Source organism: Acomys minous (assembly GCF_964271855.1).
Source record: "Acomys minous genome assembly, chromosome: 4".
NCBI classification, from domain to species: Eukaryota; Metazoa; Chordata; class Mammalia; order Rodentia; family Muridae; genus Acomys; species Acomys minous.
The window spans coordinates 6,608,630-6,628,478 of record NC_140486.1 but is presented as its reverse complement, the minus strand read 5'-3'; the positions used below and the strand labels follow the sequence as shown (position 1 = coordinate 6,628,478).

General features: G+C 49.8%; 1 protein-coding gene across 4 annotated transcripts in view; it reads left to right on the top strand.

The window, feature by feature from the left end:
• The first annotated feature begins 1,686 nt into the window (after positions 1-1,686).
• MBP (myelin basic protein) overlaps positions 1,687-19,849 on the top strand; it is a 111,725-nt gene continuing 93,562 nt past the window's right edge. Inside the window, exon 1 of one of the 4 annotated variants that reach the window (XM_084779385.1) lies at positions 1,687-1,833. The gene's annotated coding sequence lies outside the window, so the exon portion shown is untranslated. The remainder of the gene's footprint in view (positions 1,834-19,849) is intronic. The other 3 variants (XM_084779387.1, XM_084779386.1, XM_084779388.1) reach the window with 3 other exon arrangements.

Genomic DNA, 19,849 nt, shown 5'->3' with positions numbered 1-19,849 from the left:
AGCATGTGTGTTTTAACAGCAGGTCGTGAACAGAAGCCTGTGCTGCCTGCTGAGGTGTGAGGTGCTGACAGGGCTCTGTGGGTGCCCTAGCTCTAGCGGCCTGAGGTTCCGTGGGAGGAGGCAACTGCACTGTGCACCATAGCTTCTTAAAAATTGCCAAAGACAGCAGGAGGCGTTGGCATCACTTGTCAAAAGGTGACTTTCAGTTTCACCCAAAGGGCTGAATCTCGGCCATTTTGCCAAGGGCCACAGTCTTTGGGTAAGAGATAACTCCACAGTGAAACTTACTTCACGTCCCCTGGGCCTAAGGCTGTGTGTCCTTTCTCTAACCAGTAGGGTAGGAAGCTGCTAAACCAGGCCTCTTCAAACACTGACCAGTGGCCTTATTAAACAGCCTTCTCCACACTCTCACATCTTTCTCTGAAAATCTTGATGGAGTTTGAGTATCTGGCTGCCCGCATACTTGTTGTATCCCACAAGACCCATGCAGGCAGCGTTTCATAAATCCTTTGCAAAGGGGTCTAACAGGAGCGACCAAGCCTGCAGCAGAGAGGGGACCCGCTGTTTCTGGTAGTCAGCAGGAGGCTGTTACTCTCACCGTGGCTGGGCAGCTCCCTGAAGCCCAGACTCGCTGTCACCTGCTGGGCAGGGGTACTGGAACACATCTGACTTATGGCTGCTGACAGGAAGTGTTGATGCATGGAGTTTGAGACCTAGAGTTCCAACGCCCTCTGATGACCTGAGCACCAAGGGTGAGCTGACCAGCTGTGAGCATTGGATGTCACTGTCCTGGGTGGACCCTCTTGCTTACAACAAGCTTAAGGTCGCTTGGTCTTAGGTTAGACCAGCACGTCTCCTGCCTTTCTAGCCTAACCTCCAAATCTCAGGACCGCACATGCTTCCCCCACCACAAGCTTCCTAGGTAAGGCCCAGTTGGGTGTTATCTACACCGCTGCTGTTTGGCATAGTCACTGGATTCTCCACCTTCCAGAGGATGTGAAACTCCCTGGGCTTCAGCTCTGAGTCTTGCTGCCCTCTGCCTTCCTTTGTACCCACGGTGTGTGTCCCGAGCTTGTCTGATTGGTTCCCTGGTAGGGTTTATCTCATGAAGAACTGGAAACCCACTGTAGTCCTCCTCATCCACTGGTCTCTCCCACATACCCAGAGCCAGGATGATGGAGTCCAAAGATCCATGTGGTAGCATGGAACCTGTGTCCAACGACGCAGCATCCACACGGAGGCTTCCTTACTGGAGTCCCTAGCCTCCTTGACAACACGGTCCTGGGCCCTCCAGCCAGCACCTGTGGTCTCAGCTCCAGCTTCAGGCCCAGGACACAGAGATCCACTTCAGGCCCGGCTGATCTCCTCATCCGGGACAGGTTCCAGGGGTTCAAGGTAACCCGTGCTGCGGGGCAATGCTATCTAGACCTGTCCTGCGAGGTCTTGCTCTCCAAGTTCCTGAAGCTGGAAAGTTGGAGAGCGGCGGTGCGGAGCGTAGGGCGGTGACGAAAAAAGCCCCGCCCCACTGCTCGGAGGGCTGCCCTACCCCTGGGTCCCCTCGTGTCCCCCGCCCTCCCAGTGGCGCGCGTTTACCTGCTTGCAGGCAAAGGGAGGCGGGGCGGGAGCGGGGTGCGAGCCTGTCCCCAGAGCAGCCGCTGTCAGTCACCGCTGCTGCGCGCCAGCGAGGACAAGCCTCCGGCCCAGGCGGCCTGAGCCTCGCGACCCCGGAACACAGTACCTGCTCCCCAGCGACCCTGGGCCCAGGGTCGGGTCCCTCCTGCCGGGCTCTCTGCCCCCACCCCCTCCTTGACCTCCGAGCCACAGCCAGCACCGGTAAGTGATCATTAGCAGGGACGCGTTGGGCGGCCCTGGCGCCTTTGTCTCGGCGCGGTTAGCAGCCGGAGACCCCAGCACCGAGTCTGGCTCGGAAGAAGGCGACGGAAGGGGCGCTCCGTGCGGGCAGCAGAACTCTGGTCCCTCTCTCATGCCAGGAGCTCCTGGGTCACACCTAACAGAGACGCAGGTGGCCTTGCAGGTGGCAGCTAGGCGACCTCCCGGACCCAACACCAAGTCGGAAGCCCCGATCTTTCTTAGGAAGGGGTAGACACGGGTGTAGACCCAGGTCCACATTGATGGGGACTGGACGGAGTGGTCTCTAGCCAGCCCTGGGGACCCTAGAATCGCCGGAACTCCAGCGGCCTAGGAATAGTGGTGGGAGGTCGGGGGGGAGGAGTTTAGGGGTGGGAGCTGACCTCAGTCTAGAGAGACCGCCCTCAGCATGAGGAGAAAGGTCCGCTGGTCTCTTGAGGGCACACTAGGGGTCCATCTAAGCCTGGGGTGCCTGCTAAGCACACACCTGCTACCCAGCGGGCAATCCCTGCCCTGCCCTCCCCCACAAGAGAGGCAGTTTCTCTTTGAGCAGAGGGCGGTGACAGGCACTTGTCCAGGCTTCCGCCTTCTCCGGGCCTGTCTCAGGCTCCTAGGCCCTTTGGGCGCCTCTCGCAGCCCCCACCTACCCTGCCCACCTACGGCTACCTGCTGGCACTGGTTCTGTGTCCAGCCTGGCCTGGTCTTCCCGCCTTCATTTGATCTTCTGGTCCTGTTTAAGCGCCGGGTCCCAGGGGCAGCCCTCGGTTTCTGGGTTTCTGCTATGAATTGTTGTAAACTCTGTTTTTTAGGGGATGCGTATACCCAACTTAGGATTTTTGAGGTGGTCCTCCAGCCCCCTGGTTTGGAGCAAGGCTTGGACAAGGGTTTGTGGCTCTCCCGGGAATCAGTTCTTGGTTGCCAGCAGCAAGAGTGGATCTGTGCCTTGGGGAAAGTCTTAGAGCTGGCGGTGGGAAACAGACATCAGGCAGGCATCGTCTAGGAAACCTTAGGGAGGCCTCAGTTAAGAATCGTGGCTTTGGGGAGTTTAGCTAAGTTCAGAGGACCTTGACTCTTCCAAACAGCTCTTATCCTGCCAGCACCTCAGATAGGGCTATGTTTGTTCTGTGTTCACACGCCTTTTTTTTTTTTTTTTTAAATTTCACACTCCACATCTAGGCAGGCATTAGAAGATGGGGTCCTGGGAGAGGCAATCCCAGGCCAGAGTGCCTGATAAAGCTGCCATATGCTCTTAGCCTGAGGGGGCAGGTGCACATCAGCCCAGCTTGTTTAGCCACCCTCAGATAGATTAACGGTGGAATAAACAGAGGCCCAAGAGAAAGAAAATACAGTTTAAAATGATCATGAATGTGAGATGCAACTCCTAAGAATTTAATTGTTCTGAAATGACCAATTTTTATAAACTTGAGACTTAAAAAAACAAAACAAAAAACCCTAGTGTGTTCAAATCCACGTTGTAAATCCTTTTAGTGCCTGTCTGGATGTGGAGCGTTGGCTGTTTGTGGAAATGGTGTGTGCGATTAAAAAAATATGTGTGAACACAGAATAAAGAACACAGCCCCTTCTTTCAAGGATGTTCCAGTTTAGTATGGGTTTGGGAGAGTTAAACTCTCTTCTTTTGCTTAATCTTGGTTTCCTCTTCGGGTTCTTTGTGTTTTAATCTTTAGATTGCACTTATTTACTGTGTGTGTGTGTGTGTGTGTGTGTGTGTGTGTGTGTGTGTGAACGTGTGTGAAGGTGAGAGGCTAACTTGTAAGGAGTCCACGCTCCTTCCACCATGTGGGCTCCAGGGATCAAATTCAGGCTGGTAGCCTCAGTGGCCAGTGCTTTTACCCACTGACGCACCTCCAGCTTCTTTCAAAAGAAGTCAGCAGTTCCCTCTGCCTTCCCTGTAGCAGGTGGCATGGGCTGACCTCTCACCAGCCACTAGCTCCCTCCTGAGAGCTGCTAACTACTGCCTTCAAGTCTTTTTTTTTTTTTTTTTGCATTTATTATTTTTATTGAATCACACTTCAGTTTCTCCATTATTACTTTTGTGCATAGAAACCATGTTTTTCCCCTCAAGGCAATACATTTAGGAGTAAAACCAACCACATCCTTTTTGTACATGTTTGTACTCCACATTGTACTTGGTATGTTACTATGCATATAGCAGCTGTTTAATAAGTGGGAAAAAAAACTAAATGAAACAATAAAAACAAAAAGTCAACTTCACATTATTTTCTGATCCAATGCATTTTTCTGAATTCAAATAAATTGTTTTTATTAGTGAGGCAAAGGATAACTGCAGCGGGGAGGGGCGCCATTCCCCTTTATTCTCCTATTGGTTGCCTCTCAATGCACATAGGAAGCAAGGGGCCTCAGTGAGATTGCCAGCTAGCCCCATTTGGCCCCTCACGGCCACATGAAGGTGCCCCATTGCTTTCTTCCTAAATGTTTCCATTAGGGGCTAGAGAAATGGTTCTGTGGCTGAAGATGCCCTACTGCTCTTGTAGGGGACCCTAGTTCAGTTCCCAGTGCCCACATCAGTTGACTCAGAACTGCATGTTAACTCCAGCTCCTGGGAATCCAACACCATCTTCTGGACCCTGGGGACACCAGCACTTACAACATGCACATATCACACACACACACACACACACACACACACACACACACACACACACACATACACACACACATAACCAAAACCAAAACGTCAAGTCCACCACCAGTGAATGACCATGCCTATTAACCCATCCAGTTTTCATGTCCAGGTGACCTGACCATAGGAACACGCATCCTTGTTCATATCTCTTTCTTAGCTTCCTTTGCTGTCACTAAAGAAGAAAAACAAATGTCCCTGTGATGTAGCATCCTATTTCAACTCCATCACTTTGCTAAAAGAGAGGCTCTTGCCAGCCTCTTAAAGCTCACTGAAGGAAGTGTAGTATGTTGTATGGGGAGGTAACACACCAGAAGCTCCTGTGCCTACTGAGAGAAATGAGGAACTGACCTCTAGAACATTCTCCCAGGAAGGCATTAACTCTTTGTTGAAGTCAAAGGCAGGCCGACTTTAGCCAAGAAACCAAGTCTGTAGGAGATGCTTGTTCGTGATCCAGTTTGATCCCTCTGGGGGCAGCAGCACCAACAGTGGGAGCCTGAGCACTTAGAACAGAGTGGCACAGGTAGCTGAACTCTTAGAGGCACCCCAGGCTGCTGAGCATGGGGCCTTCGCCACTACTTCTGCTGGCTACTCAGAACCAGTTGCACATTCTGAAGCCACCAGGACATCTCCCACTCAGGAGCTGTAGAGATGTGGTGCTGTGCTTCTGAACGTTCTCTTGTTCTGGGATTGGTGAGCAAAACTGAGAAGCTCTGAGATCAATATTAGGAAGGAGAGAGAGAGAGAGAGAGAGAGAGAGAGAGAGAGAGAGAGAGAGAGAGAGGAAAGAAGGAAGGAAGAGAGGGAGGGAGGGAGGGAGGGAGGGAGGGAGGGAGGGAGGGAACAAAAGAAAATCAAAGGGCTAGGATGTACCTCAGTTGGTAGAATGCTTGCTTAGCACGCACAAGGACCTGGTTTTGATCCCCAGCACTCCATGAAACCTGGCAGGGTAGTACATGCCTGTTGCCCAGCACTTGGGAGATGAAGGCAAGAAGAGAAAAATTCAAGGTCAACCTCTCTCACAGAGAGTTTCCAGCTAGCTAACAACATGAGGCATGAGACTCTGTCTCCCCCCCCCCCCCCCCGCAAAAAAAAAAAAAAAAGAAAAAAAGAAGAAGAAGAAGAATGCAATCAGCAGGCACATGTGAGCTCAGTCTCTGACGTGTGACATTAAATGTGTGACCAAACACTCTCTGAGTCTAAGAGATCAACCCCAAATGGATTAATAAAGTATGAGAAGAATTTTAACCTATGGCTAATAAGAAAAAAATGTGAAACAGTGATAAGATATGGTTTCACATTCCTTATGCCAGTGAGAATTCTCAGACCCTGACTGTGCCGAGTGTGAAGGAAGATGTGGGAAAAGACTAACATTATTGGGGCTGTTAGCAAGAAATAAAGATTTTACTGAATGACATATAAAACCAATAGGGCCTTAACCTTATCCCTAACCTTAATCCCAACCCTAGCCCTAACCCCACCCCCTAACCCCTAACACCAACCCTAACACTAAACCCTAAACCCACACCCAAACCCTAACCCCAACACTAACCCCTAACACCATCCCTAACGCTAAACCCTAAACCCAAACCCTAACACCTAACACCTAGCCCCTAACCCCAACACTAACCCCAATCCAAACCATAACCATAACCCCCAATCCCAACACTAACCATAACCCCTAACCCCAACCCTAACCCCTAACCCTAACCCTAACCACTAACAACAACCACAACCCTAATCCCTAACCCCTAATCCCTAACTCCAACCCCAATCCCTGACCCCTAACCCCTAACCCCAACCCTAACCCTCTAACCCCAATCCTAACCCCTAATTCCTAACTTGTAACCTCAATCCCAACCCTAACCCTTAACCCCAAAACTAATCCTTAAGAGAGCTTCTGGAGTGATGCATCAGACCATAGATAGTCCTCCGAAACAATCTATTCAGTTTTTCTGTTTGGGAATAATAGCAGCCTTATTACAACTGCAAGATATCACATAGAGAGCTAGGGCTAGGGGGGCGTGGATGTGATTGTAGCATTCAGAAGAATGGTGAGTTGTGGCCAGCCTGGGCTACATAGTGAGACTCTGTCAGAAAAGGGGGAGGGGGAGAATAGAGGAAGGAAGGGGCAGGAAGGAGAGAAGGAAGAAGGGAGGGGAGAAGGAAGAAGATAAAATAATAATACAGAGTTCACGCACACATGTACCCTTCACCTAGTCTCTCCAATGATAATATTTCCGAACTACAGCACAGCATCATAACCAGAAATTTAACCATGATACCAACCATTAGCCTTGCTCAGATTGCAGACTTCCCCGGTTTCCATGCCAACATCCCTATGCCCGCCTCTGTGTTTAAGCATCTAGTTGTGTCTGTGTCTGTGTCTGTGTCTATGTCTGTGTCTGTGTGTGTGTGTGTGTGTGTGTGTCTGTCTGTCTGTCTGTCTGTCTGTCTGTGCTTTGTGCTTTGTGTCTGTTTGTCTGTCTAGATGTGTGTGATGTGTAGGATCATGTGTCTGCTAATACAGTCAAGGGTGAACCCAGAGCCATTTCACCATGCCCCATGCTACCCTTCATAGATGCAGCCACTTCCTCGATTCCCCTCCCTCAATTCAGGCCACCAAGATGCTGTCCCTCCATTTCTCTGCTGCTGTCATCTCTGTACAAATGGATCGATGTGGCACCTCCCCGATGTGGCCCCACATTTTTCCTTTGTTCTGCCATCACATGGGGGTGGTTGAGCGCACGTGGTTTATTCTGTGCTGTTGCTGTGGCCTTCTGTGGTGCAGAAGCTCCATTGTGTGTTCATCAGCCTCCTTGGAAGAGTGCTTTGGGGTTTTGTGTGCTGTTCCAACCCACAAATGAGACAGTTCGTGGTGGGCCTGACAGTGTGGAAGGCCGAGTGCATGCATTTGCCATCCTCCAGCCCCCTTCAGCAAAAGGGCTACTTGTTTCCTTTTCACACTTCTGCATCTACTGGTTATTGTTATTGTTAGTGTTTACCTTGGCTCAGTCTTCTGCTCTCTACCCTGGTCTCCTGGCTCCTTCTTGAGAGCTTCACCCATGTTTTCATCTCCTCCACAGGATTGCTCAGACAAAAAATTTATTGTAATCCCTATTTTGGTGCAATCCAAGGTGCTCATTTTCCCTTTAATGGACTGTGGACTTGGGATTTTTGTTCCTCTGTTTTGTTTTTTATGTAACAACTTAAGAATTATTCCTCCAGCAGAGCATGGGGTGCACACCTTTAAGCCCAGCAACTGGGATGCAGAAACAGGGGCACCTCTAGGAATTCAGGGCTAGCCTGGTCTACATAGTGAATTCCAGGCCAGCCAGAGATACACAGTGAGACCTCGTCTCCAAACAAACAATAAACAAAAAATGAAAAAGAGGAAAGGGAAGAAGACCCAAGAATTCTTCACCTAGTCAAGGCCCTAAGGGTCTTTCTGCTCTTTCACCTCTTTTTTCTTTCAAGGACCATTTTTAGTTTCCCACTTCACACGTTAGCCTGTGGCCCAGTTTTAGTGACTTTTGTGTAACGTATGAAGCTTAGGCTGAGGCTTTTCGTTGTAATACTTTTGGGGTTTGATGAAAGAGTATTGGAAATGTAATTCATTGAATTGCTTTTGTAACAATCAGAAAATGTTTCCACGTGGTTTTTGAGGGTTTAGCTGTGGACTCTGCTTTGTTCCACGGTGCAGGCAGCTGTGCCTCCATCAGGACAAGGATGGCATCTCCGTCGCTGACTCAATGCGTGGGCTGGGTCTGGCAGAGACAGTCCTTTCGCGTCCTCCTCTTTCCCATCTTCTTTCCCCACCTTCTATTCCTTCTCTTTCTCCTCCTCTCTCCCCTACCCCTCCTTTTATTCCCTCTCCTTCTTAATGAAACCATTTTGATGGAGCGAGGGCTCAGCCACTGGACCAGTAGTCAGGAACATGCACTTGTTGTGATGGAGCACAGGTTCAGCCACTGGACCAGTAGTCAGGAACACGCACTTGTTGTGATGGAGCGAGGGCTCGGCCACTGGACCGGCAGTTAAGAGCACCCACTTGTTATAAGCACTCCATCCTGTGCTTACATTCTGAAATAGTCAAGTACGTTTTATTTACTGTAAAACCTACCACAACACAGTCCTCGAATCTTGCACAAGCAAGTGTGCTTTGCTGTCTGGTCTCTACAGTGGATGCCCAGCACAAGCTACACAGCACGGAAATCGGGCATCTGAACCTGCTTTCTGCCTCTAGAAGCCAGATGAGGGGTTAGAGCGCGGTTTATTCAGTCTGAAGCGCTGCGTTAAAAGACTAGTCTCTTTACACCAATGATTAAGAAATCCCATAATGTAGGAAAACAGACAAAAATGATTCTCACATATTTCAGGAGCTAGACTTCCTGTTTTGTCATTGTCTTGGGTTTTTGTGGTATGATGGAGGGTGTGTTTGTGTGTGTGTGTATGTGTGTGTGTGATTTGTTTTTGAGATTGACCTTGACCTCCTGACCCTCCCACCTCCAACCCTCAAGTGCTGGGATTACAGACATATGTTACCACTAGGCTTCTCTTGTGTGCACATTTGCATTTGTGTGTGTGTGTGTGTGTGTGTGTGTGTGTGTGTGTGTGCATGGTTGCGTGTGTATGCATTGTGCCGGGTAGAGACAGTATATATGTGCGATGGATAAGGAGAGTATGTGTGTGGGAGTGTGGGTGTGCAGGGATGTGGGAGGGGAAAGGTGTGAAGAAGGTTCTTGGGGTGCATTTTTCAGGGTGGGGGGACAGTATTGTTGATTGTTTTTATTCTGGTTCCTTCATATGTCTGATGACACAGTAGCCTTGGAGTCTCCTGAAGTATGGTGTGGACACTAGCTGTAGTTGTTGTCCTCCAAGTAGCAAGAGTGCACACCCTGTTTCAGAAGCGCCGCGTCATGTGTCACTGTGCATTGCTGTGTTTGATGCTCTGGGCTCTAATAGGAGATGATGGCTCTTAATTACGTTATCATCTCCATGCGTCCCGGCCTATCTCTGCAGAGACAAGGATTTAAAGCAGATGCTAACAGCCAGCCTGGTTTGCTCCCAGACTGCTTGCTGAGAATTGTATAGAAGGGAGGGAGAACACAGAAATGCAGAGATCAGTGTAAGGCCCAAGAGCAAACAAGTGGACTAGATAGATAGATAGATAGATAGATAGATAGATAGATAGACAAATAGACAGACAGACAGATCATATGTATTTACATACGTGCATACATGTATACATACATGTATGCATACATACATACAAAGATAGACGACACACTGATATCTCTCTGAGCTGTGGTCTCCCGGACATCACTGATTGGTCCTCCCCAAACAGGTAGAGTTTGCAAGACTCAGCCTGCATCCCACAGAGTTTTACATCTGACCTCTTAATATTGAACTGACTTAAGTACCCGCTGCCCTGCAAGCTTCAGTGTCTGCCTGGCGGCTTCTTCTGGGGAATAATCCTCCCAACCACTGCCTCTGGAGGCTTCAGTACCACGCTGCTGCTGTGGGGTGTTTAGAGATTAATTACACCATTTCCCAACATAGAGTCCTTTCCTCACAGGGGGTGACAGCCAAGTAAAGTCCCTAAAGCTGAAGGTCTTACAATGAACCCAGCTTCCAGAACAGGTGCGTTTACTCAGTGATAAGGTGGCAGATAGCTCTTAGGACTTACTTAAGCCCTTCCAAGAATGAAAACCAGACCTGCCTCCTGGCTGTGAGTTCCCTCTATCCTATAGCCAAGCTGTGCACAGGATCTTCAGAAGGCACGGGTACAGAGAACAGGGGGAGCCTTGGCCAGCAGTGTCTGCAGGCTTCCTGTAAGAAAGCAAACAGCACCCAGCTGAGGTCTCTGTACTGTAGCAGCTGCGGGCTGCGCCTTGCCCACATCACATCACAGCCTGCCCCCATGTGAAATTGATCATGTGGCTGCAGTCCCCTGGTGTCACAGCTGGTCGCTGCTGCGCCAGGTACTCTGTGGACTGACCCAGTTTTGGGTGCTTCTGCTTTAGGGAAGTCTGGCTGGTGTCTCAGGAGAATATGCTCCCCACACTAGGACTCAGGGGTGGGGGTGGAGGGAGTGATTCATTCATGGAATTGTCCTTCACCCACAGCTGTGACACAGCCAACATATGTTGACCGAAACACCAGGATTGTGACTTTGCAGAATGCATTAAGTCACAAGTGATCCTTTTCAGAAGGTGCAGTCCCATCTATGGAGACAGGAGATCTCCTCACAGCAGCCCTGTATGTAAGGGGTTAAGTCTCACCTTGACAGTGGCCACCAGTTAGCACATCTAAGGTGTAAACCTCTTCCCCTTCCTCCACCCTCCTCCTTTCACTCCTCCTCTTCCTCCTCCTTTCACTCCTCCTCTTCCTTCTCCTCCCTGGATCTGGCATGTAAGGTTGTCAGCCCAACACAAGGGAAGGCTTTTTTCTCTTTCTTGACACACAGAACTTCTCGACTCTGTACTGGCACCTAACTCTGCAACAAGGCTCGTTCCCTGTGGGAGCTTCCCTGGAACTGGGTGTGTGCCAAGGTGCCCCGGCTTAGACAGAGGCTTCTGCCTCAGGTAGGTCTCCAACCCTCAGTTACTGTTTTCTCCCATGCTTGGTAAGGATGCATGAATCACAGCTGCCCCTATAGTCCCTGGTCCTTATGGCACTTGCCCTTGGTCCTCACAGTACTCAGACCTGATCCTCACAGTACCCACATGCTGGTCCTCACAGTACCCAAACCTGGTCCTCACAGTACCCAGACCCTGGTCCTCACAGTACCCAGACCCTGGTCCTCACAATACCCAGACCCTGGTCCTCACAGTACCCAGACCCTGGTCCTCGCAGTACCCAGACCCTGGCCCTTACAATACCCAGATGTTAGTCCTCACAGTACTCAGACCTGGTCCTCACAGTACTCAGACCTGATCCTCACAGTACCCAGAGCTGATCCTCACAGTACCCACATGCTGGTCCTCACAGTACCCAAACCTGGTCCTCACAATACCCAGACCCTGGTCCTCACAGTACCCAGACCCTGGTCCTCGCAGTACCCAGACCCTGGCCCTTACAATACCCAGATGTTAGTCCTCACAGTACTCAGACCTGGTCCTCACAGTACTCAGACCTGATCCTCACAGTACCCAGACCTGATCCTCACAGTACCCAGACCCTGGTCCTCACAGTAATCAGACCTGATCCTCACAGTACTCAGACCTTGTCCTCACAGTACCCAGACCTGGTCCTCACAGTACTCAGACCTGATCCTCACAGTACTCAGACCCAGTCCTCACAGTACCCAGACCTGGTCCTCATAGTACTCAGACCCTAATTCTCATACTGTCCAGTCTAACACCCACAAAACTTGTAAACCTTTCCTCTCTCCCTCTCTCCCTCTCTCCCTCTCCCTCCTTCCCTCTGTCTCTCTCTCTCTCTGTCTCTCTCTCTCTCTGTCTCTCTCTCTCTGTGTCTCTCTTTCCTGTGCATGTGCATGCGTGCGTGTGTGCATACATGCATGTGTGTGTGTGCATGCATTGTGTGTGTGTGTGTGCGCGCGCGCGCGCGCGCGCATGTGTGTTCCTGGTTAGGAGTAAGAGAAGAAAGACTTTGCACTTCTTATCTCTCACTGACTGAGTGCCTACTAAGTGCTGTCTGTCACTGTTGTGGGTGCTGAGGACACCTCAGTGCATTAAACTAGGACTCACTTTGTTATCTTCCCAAAGCAGTGAGGAGAGGCGGAAGGGCCTGGAAGTTATCGTGGAATAGGGGTCACCCAGGGTCTGGCTCAGCGACACTCCTGGCTGAGTGTTTGTGGTAGCCGAGCCTGGCTCTGAGCACTCACTCGCTGACTCTTTCAGAACATCCAAGGGTGAATCAAACAAGCACAACTCTGCTTCCGGGGTTCTGGGGTCTTCCCTGCTGTCCGTTATGGGATGGGCAGGGCTCAGGGGAGCCTAGGAAGGCGTCAGGCAACCTTCAGAGTGACAGGTGGGAAAACAAGCATGGCTCTCTCTCTTCTAGTGCCCCTCACCTCTCTGCTTTCACTGCTGTCTCTGGCACTGATCTCTCGCTAGACACTGTGACATTGAGAGTGGTTGTCTCTCACCTTGTGTTTGGACTCCAGCCTCAAGAATCCAGTGTCAGCAGCTGACACCACGCAGACAGCTTTGCTGACACCTCCTCAGGCAATGCTGTGTTTCTAAAGATACTCCTGTCCCTGAGCATTCGCAGCCTGTTCACACCTAGCCTGACAGAAATCAGAGCACTGTGGTATAGCTAATGGGAACGGACCCTCCCAATCCCAGTCCCCATGTTCTGAGAAGAAAACTGGACCACACTCAGAGAGACCAAGGGACTATCAGTGACAGGGGCAGGCAGAATTCAGACCTCTTGTTCCAAGGCCTTTGCCTCGTGTTCCGCTACACACCCCTTTAAGTAGATTCTGCTGCCTTTAAAACACACACACACACACACACACACACACACACACACACACACACACACACACACCTCACTTGGATTCTAGAACTGGTATCAAAGAGCACATACATATTTTGTAATTTGGAGAAGGGCATGATCACAGTTTGCCAGGCAAGTGACAGGACTGACAATCCACCCTGCCAAGATGTTTACATTTCTCTGAGCAGCTTCTTCCGTTGCTATGAAAGGCATTGCGTAATCGTCTCTTGATTTCATTAGAGCAATAAGATTGTACAACTGCAGTTTCCTGACACTCAGTCAGGTCTTCAAAAGGATCCTCACCTTTTTAGGCGCCAAGACATTATTTAAACCTCATGTGGCATACAGAAAACCTCCCCAGAAGCTGACGTTCCAGGGACAAACTTCTCAGCCCCCCACCGTGCTTGGTGAAAGCTGCACTCTGCTCTCTCACCTCACTTTATGGCTTTACTAAGTAGTTGGTCAAGCCCAGTTTTTCAGTAACTATTTGAAAAGGCATCTGATTTCATGGCATATCCTTAGAATGTTTTCTTATGGGGCCAAAAGCAGTTAAAAGCATTAGCTGCTCTTCCAGAGGCCTGGGGTTCAGTTCCCAGCACCCACATGGTGCTTCGCAACTCCTAAGGAATTCAACATCTCTTGTGTACTCCTCTGGCACCAGGCACACAATGGTTCACAGACATACATGTAAGCAAACATCCATGCATATAAAATCAATTATAAATTGTTTCCTTATTTGTTGACATCTTTTGGTGATTTTTCCTGTGAAGGAAAAGGATACTGAAGGTTACCAGTAGGTTATGAGTTGGTGTGCAATGCAGGAAGAAGCAAGCTCTCTGGCTTTTTGTCAGAACTCCTTCCTTAGTCAGCCCAAACCTCTTCTGTAACAGCAAGCCATCCGGTCAGCTTGTGCATTAGAACAGACTCTCGAAGGCCACACACTGCACAGGAGTCAGGAGTGGGACCCAAGGGGGCCACACAGCATCTGTTCCCAGCTCTGCCTGTGACTGCTATGGGAACTTCTGCCACTCAGCGCCACTAAGCCTCACAAGTTTCCAAGCCTAGAAATTAGGTTGCATAAGAAAGAGCCTTTCTAGGACCCTCTGGATCCTTCTACTTTGCCATTCTCCCATGCTTCTCTCATCTAGCGTCCCAATAGAATGTCCTCCCCTCTGTCTCAGTTTCCTGGTGAGTGAAGGCTTTCGTGGGACATGCCCCTTGGGCTAGTATGCAGATAAAAGTGAGTATATACCATTTGAGTCTTTCTGCTTCTGGGTTAACTCACTCATTATGATCATTTCTAGCTCAATCCATTTGTCCACAAATTTTGGGAATACCCAGATCTAGCTAATGGTCAGAACATTCTCCACATTAGAGTGGAGAGTGGGATATGACTTTCTCACATACTCTGGTGCCTCACCTTTGACCATGTCCCCTGGAGGGGGAGACCTGGTGGCACTCAGAGGAAGGACAGCAGGTTACCAAGAAGAGACTTGATACCCTATGAGCATATACAGGGGGAGGTAATCCCCCTCAGGAACAGTCATAGGGGAAGGGAATAAGGGGAAAATGGGAGGGAGGGAAGAATGGGAGGATACAAGGGATGGGATAACCATTGAGATGTAACAAGAATAAATTAATAAAAAAAGGAAAAAAAGAAAGAAAAGAAAGAGCCTTTCTGAAGTTCAGGCAGCCCAGAACCTGGTCAGTGAGGCCAAGGTGGGGCCCTCCCAGAGTTCTCTGTTCTCTGCTCTGTGTCTTCAGCCCCTTCCTGTAAGTGCCATTGTCGCTTCCTGCATTCTTGTGTTCAGTAGGTAGTATGTGTGTGTGTGTGTGTGTGTGTGTGTGTTGTGCATATGTTGTATATATGTACATTGTAGATATGTGTGTTGTGTGTATGGTGTGTGTGTGCATGTATGTTGTATATGTGTATGTGTGTTATGTGTATGCATGTATATATGTATGTGTGCTTGTGTGTATATGTGTGTGTGGAGGCCAGAGGTCATCACTGAGTGCCTTCTTCAATCTCTATCCGCCTCATGTTTGTAGACAATGTCTCTCAGTGAACATGATTTAGTTAGACCAGCTCACCAGGGAGCACCCCCATCTTTGCCTTCCCAGCACTGGGAAGCACCACACTCACTCTTTAAATGGGCTATGGGACTCCAAACTCAGACCCTGATGCTCGTGCAGTCAGCCCCATGTCCCCTAGGCTGTCTCCTCAGCCCACTGGCAGCCTTCCTTATGCTCCTGTGCTTCTTAGGAAGGCTAGCTCAGAAGCAGATTACATGGCTTTGTGAAAAGGAAGGACTCTTATGAGACAGGCTAGGCCATTTCTCCAAGGTCACCGTGGGTTGATGGCTTCTTGTTGAGTCCTTTTCCCTGATTATGATCTAAACAGCTCTGGAAAGTTCCAGAGAGCTCTGGAAGGAAGCCACTCAGTGGAATGCCACATGTGCTTGTAAAGACATGGCACCCATCAGGAGATGGGCTCCAGGCCAGGTCTCCCATGAGACTCTGGTGACGTCACAGCGTGGCCTTCCATCCCTTCCTCTGATCAGAACCAGGAGATTTTAGATCAACAACTCTGGGACGGAGCTGTCTTGTTTTCAGAGAAGACAAGTGTGTGTTCATCATGGCTCAGGCTACAGGCCTCCTGAGGCTACCTGCAGACTGTGACCAGTGCACGAGCCAGCACATGGCTCCCTCCATAAGTCATGCTGGGGCCTTAGTGCTGACATTGAGGAGGCTGAGCTGGAGGAGGGCTGAGGCCACAGACAAACATAGTTCTATTGGTTGTCACTGGTTCACCATTCCCAGGGTGTGTGTGTGGCTCCTGTAATTACCGTGCTGTGCCTCAGTCATGTCGGACACATCATAGCCACGGTGTGACCACCCACCATTTGGGGACAAAGATATCAGAAGATAAAGTTGGGACTGGCACAGAGGGGAGAGCCAAGCCAGGACCCCAGGGCCCCATGTCCCCATGCCTGCAGACATTACCAGCACGCTATGGCACCACCAGGAAGTAGAGTGTGCCGTCTGGGCCTTTATAGATAAGGAGAACCAGATGCCAAGTCAAGGCCACAGGGCATGTCAGGGAAGGTGGGACCAGAGGGTGCTGCCCTGGCACGTCTGTCCCTAGGGCCTTGGGTGCTTCCTCTCCACCACCATCCCATCCCCGGGTGGGGCAGCTGTGTGGCGCATGCCTGGAATGCAAAGCATACCTGTGACCCGGCCTCACGGAAGCCAGCAGGGTGGGACATTTCTTCCTCATGACCGATTCAGACAAACATGACTTAGGAATCACCAGAGATATCACGAGACACAGAGGAAGGGCACATAACTATGGATACCTATGTGAGTCGCCCTCCTCAGGAGTTCAGGCCCCCAGGGGTGTGCTGCCCCAGCCTGCCTGGTCTCACAGACCTAGCAGCTTCCTCGTGAGCCTGTTATTTTCGTGTGGAGAGTTCCATATCTTCCTATAAAAGCTGCTAACACTAAGCTTCCTTCCTTATGGTGGAGAGACAGGTACAGTGAGCTCCAGTGGAGTCTGTGGAGGTGGCTCAGGAAGTGAAGTACATGCCACACAATGATGTGTGTGGCATCTCCAGATGACGTGTCATCTCCAGAGCCCACAGTATGACGGTGTGTACTCGTAGTCCCAACACCTAGGAGGTGGAGACAGGCAGATCCCTCAGGCCCACTGAAGACTCAGACCAGCCTGATCCCCAAACCCTAGGTCCTGGTGAGAGACCCAGTTTCCAAAAACAAGGGAACAGTGTCTGAGGAATGGTGTCTGAAGTTGACTTCTGACCTGCACACGTGACCTCTGACCTGCACATGTTCATGCACTTCTACATGTGCGTGTGCACATACACACATAACCCTGGCACTGACCCAGCTTGAACAGGAGGGAACTGTAGCGCAGTCTCTAGTGAGCTCTGCTCTGCAGAGGATGTCCTGAGAACAACGCTGTGGCCTCAGGACCCAAGATCTGCCGCTTCGCTCCATCAGTGGATGCTCCTAAGTAATGAACTCAGGGAAAGAAATGGAATCAGATTGCCACAGATCCTTTTTCTCTGCAGTTATGAGACTTTCCTCTAAAATGAATTTCGATAACCTTCAGACTGTTCTGTGGTGTAGACATACTTAAACCTAACAAGTCTCAGAAAGGCAACCTAGCGACGAGCAGATGGATGTATTCCCTGACACGATGAAGCAGAAATTCCTGGGGCTGGAACCTGCAAGAGAAGCCATTACTGAGACAAACCCTCGGGTGAGAGGATGTAGGGAGAGGATGGAAGGGAGCCACATGGAATGCAGCTTGGATCGATGTGCTCTCTCTCTCTCTCTCTCTCTCTCTCTCTCTCTCTCTCTCTCTCTCTCTCTCTCTCCCCCCCCACACACACACACACACACACACACAGAGAGAGAGAAACACAGAAAGAGAGGGGGTGGGAGGAGAGAGAGACAGAGACAGAGAGAAGGAGGGAGGGAGGGAGGGAGGGAGGGAGGGAGGGAGGGAACTATGAATTAGTTCATCTTCCTGGTGTGTCTGTCTGTCTGTCTGTCTGTCTGTCTGTCTGTCTGTCTGTCTCTGTATGTGTATGTATCTGTTTATCTGTGTGTATATGTGTGGGTATAGTACATGTGTGACTGCATGCTGGTGTGTGTGAGTGTATATTGATTCTGTTCATATGTGTATGCATGAATGTGTGTCTCTGTGTGTCTATGAGTGCATGTATGAATATATGTCTATGGATATGTGTGCCTGTGAGTGTGTGCCTGTGAGTGTGTGCCTGTGAGTGTGTGACTGTGAGTGTGTGCCTGTGAGTGAGTGTGTGCCTGTGAGTGTGTGCCTGTGAGTGTGTGCCTGTGAGTGTGTGCCTGTGAGTGTGTGACTGTGTGTCTGTGTTTGTGTAGTCTGTGTGCGCATGCATACATACACGTGTGCTTTTGATGCCGCCGCTAGCTGCCCACGATGTTCAAAGCACAGGGTGTTACAAGAATGTTGATGACAGGGCAATGATTTCATACATGCTCATAAAAGAATGTGAAGAAGAGGAAAGGGATGAGACATAGAAAGAAAGAGACAACGACAGAGTGAGGTGGGCTCAGAAAGGACACCAAGGAATGAGCCTGGTCACCCAGCATTTGTCCCCTTGGAGGTCTTTTATTTTATTAATTTCCCTGCTCTTTTGGGTTTCTTCCCTGTTTTTCTTTAAAAGTCAAGGAAACAGAGCCGCCTGTGCCTTCCATGTGAGCCTATCTGTGTCCACATTCTGGGTGGGGCTTATTTTATCTGCAGGAAGAACAGGCACGCCAAAAGCGGCACCTCCTGAGAAACAGCGCCGCTTAGTCCAGGCCACAGAGTCGGTCTGTAGCCCTGAGGGTTCTGGAGGGAGATAGGAGTCTCCATAAGAGGCCATGGACCTGTCTAACCTGATCACACAGCAGAGGGATCCATCTTGCTATAGACTCTAGCAGGAAACCTCCTGTCCTGCATCCAGCCTTCCTGCAAAAGGGCATGATACTAGACTTCTGAAATGCCCCCTCTCCATCTTGCATTTACTGTTTCTGAAGTGTAAAGAGGGCTTCTGACCCATGCAGTCTACAGTAACCTTTCCTTCAATGGAATCCTTCTAGAAGGGGTGTCTGTCACCTCCCAAGTACCACAGCATTCCCACCAGCGTGCCACAGTTCCACCATTGGCGCAGGGCACTTTTAATCCAGGGGACCAGAGCATTAGTCCTCTCATCACACAGATTCACTGTCCTGTCACGCCCAGCAGAGCAGCATCTAGGAACCTGTGGTCAGGGATACAAAACAGAGCCACCGGGCAGTGCAGATACCTCAACCTACAAAGACCTACAACCTACAAAGCCATGGATGACTAGTGGTGAAATACATGGCTGGCTGCTGAGAACATGGCTTCAAGGACTTGAAAAGGTAGAGAAAGGAGGCCCTGTAGAGGGATTTGAAGCTTTTGCCAATGTTTACTCTGCCATTTCTTCAGTCACAGTTAAAGGACTCTGCTGGCAATGGTTCTATAAACTCCATCTCAGCAGGTGCCCAGTGAGAGAGCATCCTGCGCATGCGCATTTCTACAAATGCAGAAAAAAGACTTTTTATTTGATGACTAATTGAGACACAGACCAAATGCTTTATAAGTGCTTGCTGAAAGCCCCTTGCCCAGTCCATTGGCAACTGCAAGGGATGCTGGGAAATGGTCTCCACTTACGTTGGCAAGTAACCACAAGTGATTCTGTGTCTCACAGAATTAGGAAAGGATGGGAGCTGGGAGAAAGTCCCTTCCAGGCATGCATAGCAAGAGCTAATCTCTCTCCCCCTCTCTCTCCTTCTCTCTCCATATATTTATGTATTGTATATGTGTATGTATGATATATATGTATGTATGTATGTGTGCATGCATGCGTACATGTCAGAATCAGAGAATAGCTTTCAAGAAGTGGTTGGCTTCATCCACAATGTGGAACCCAGGGATGGGACCCTGATCCTCCATCTTGGTGGCCCATGCCTTTTACCCACTGATGGCCCTGGGGATCTGTTCTGTAAACATATTCACAAAAGCATCTTTCTTGGGAATCCCAAAAGAGTGTTCCTTTTGCATCACACATGGGAAAACTCTTTTCTGCAGAGCCAGACTGAAGGCATTTTAGGCCAGAGGTCTCCATTGCAACTTCTCAGCTCGGCCACAGCAGCGAGAAAGTGTGGAAATCTAGCAAACCAAAGACTTGAGCCAGGCAGATGTAGAAACCTCAGGTGCATGAGTCATGGTTTGCTGACCCTTTATATTTTTTTTTTTAAAGATTTATTTATTATGTA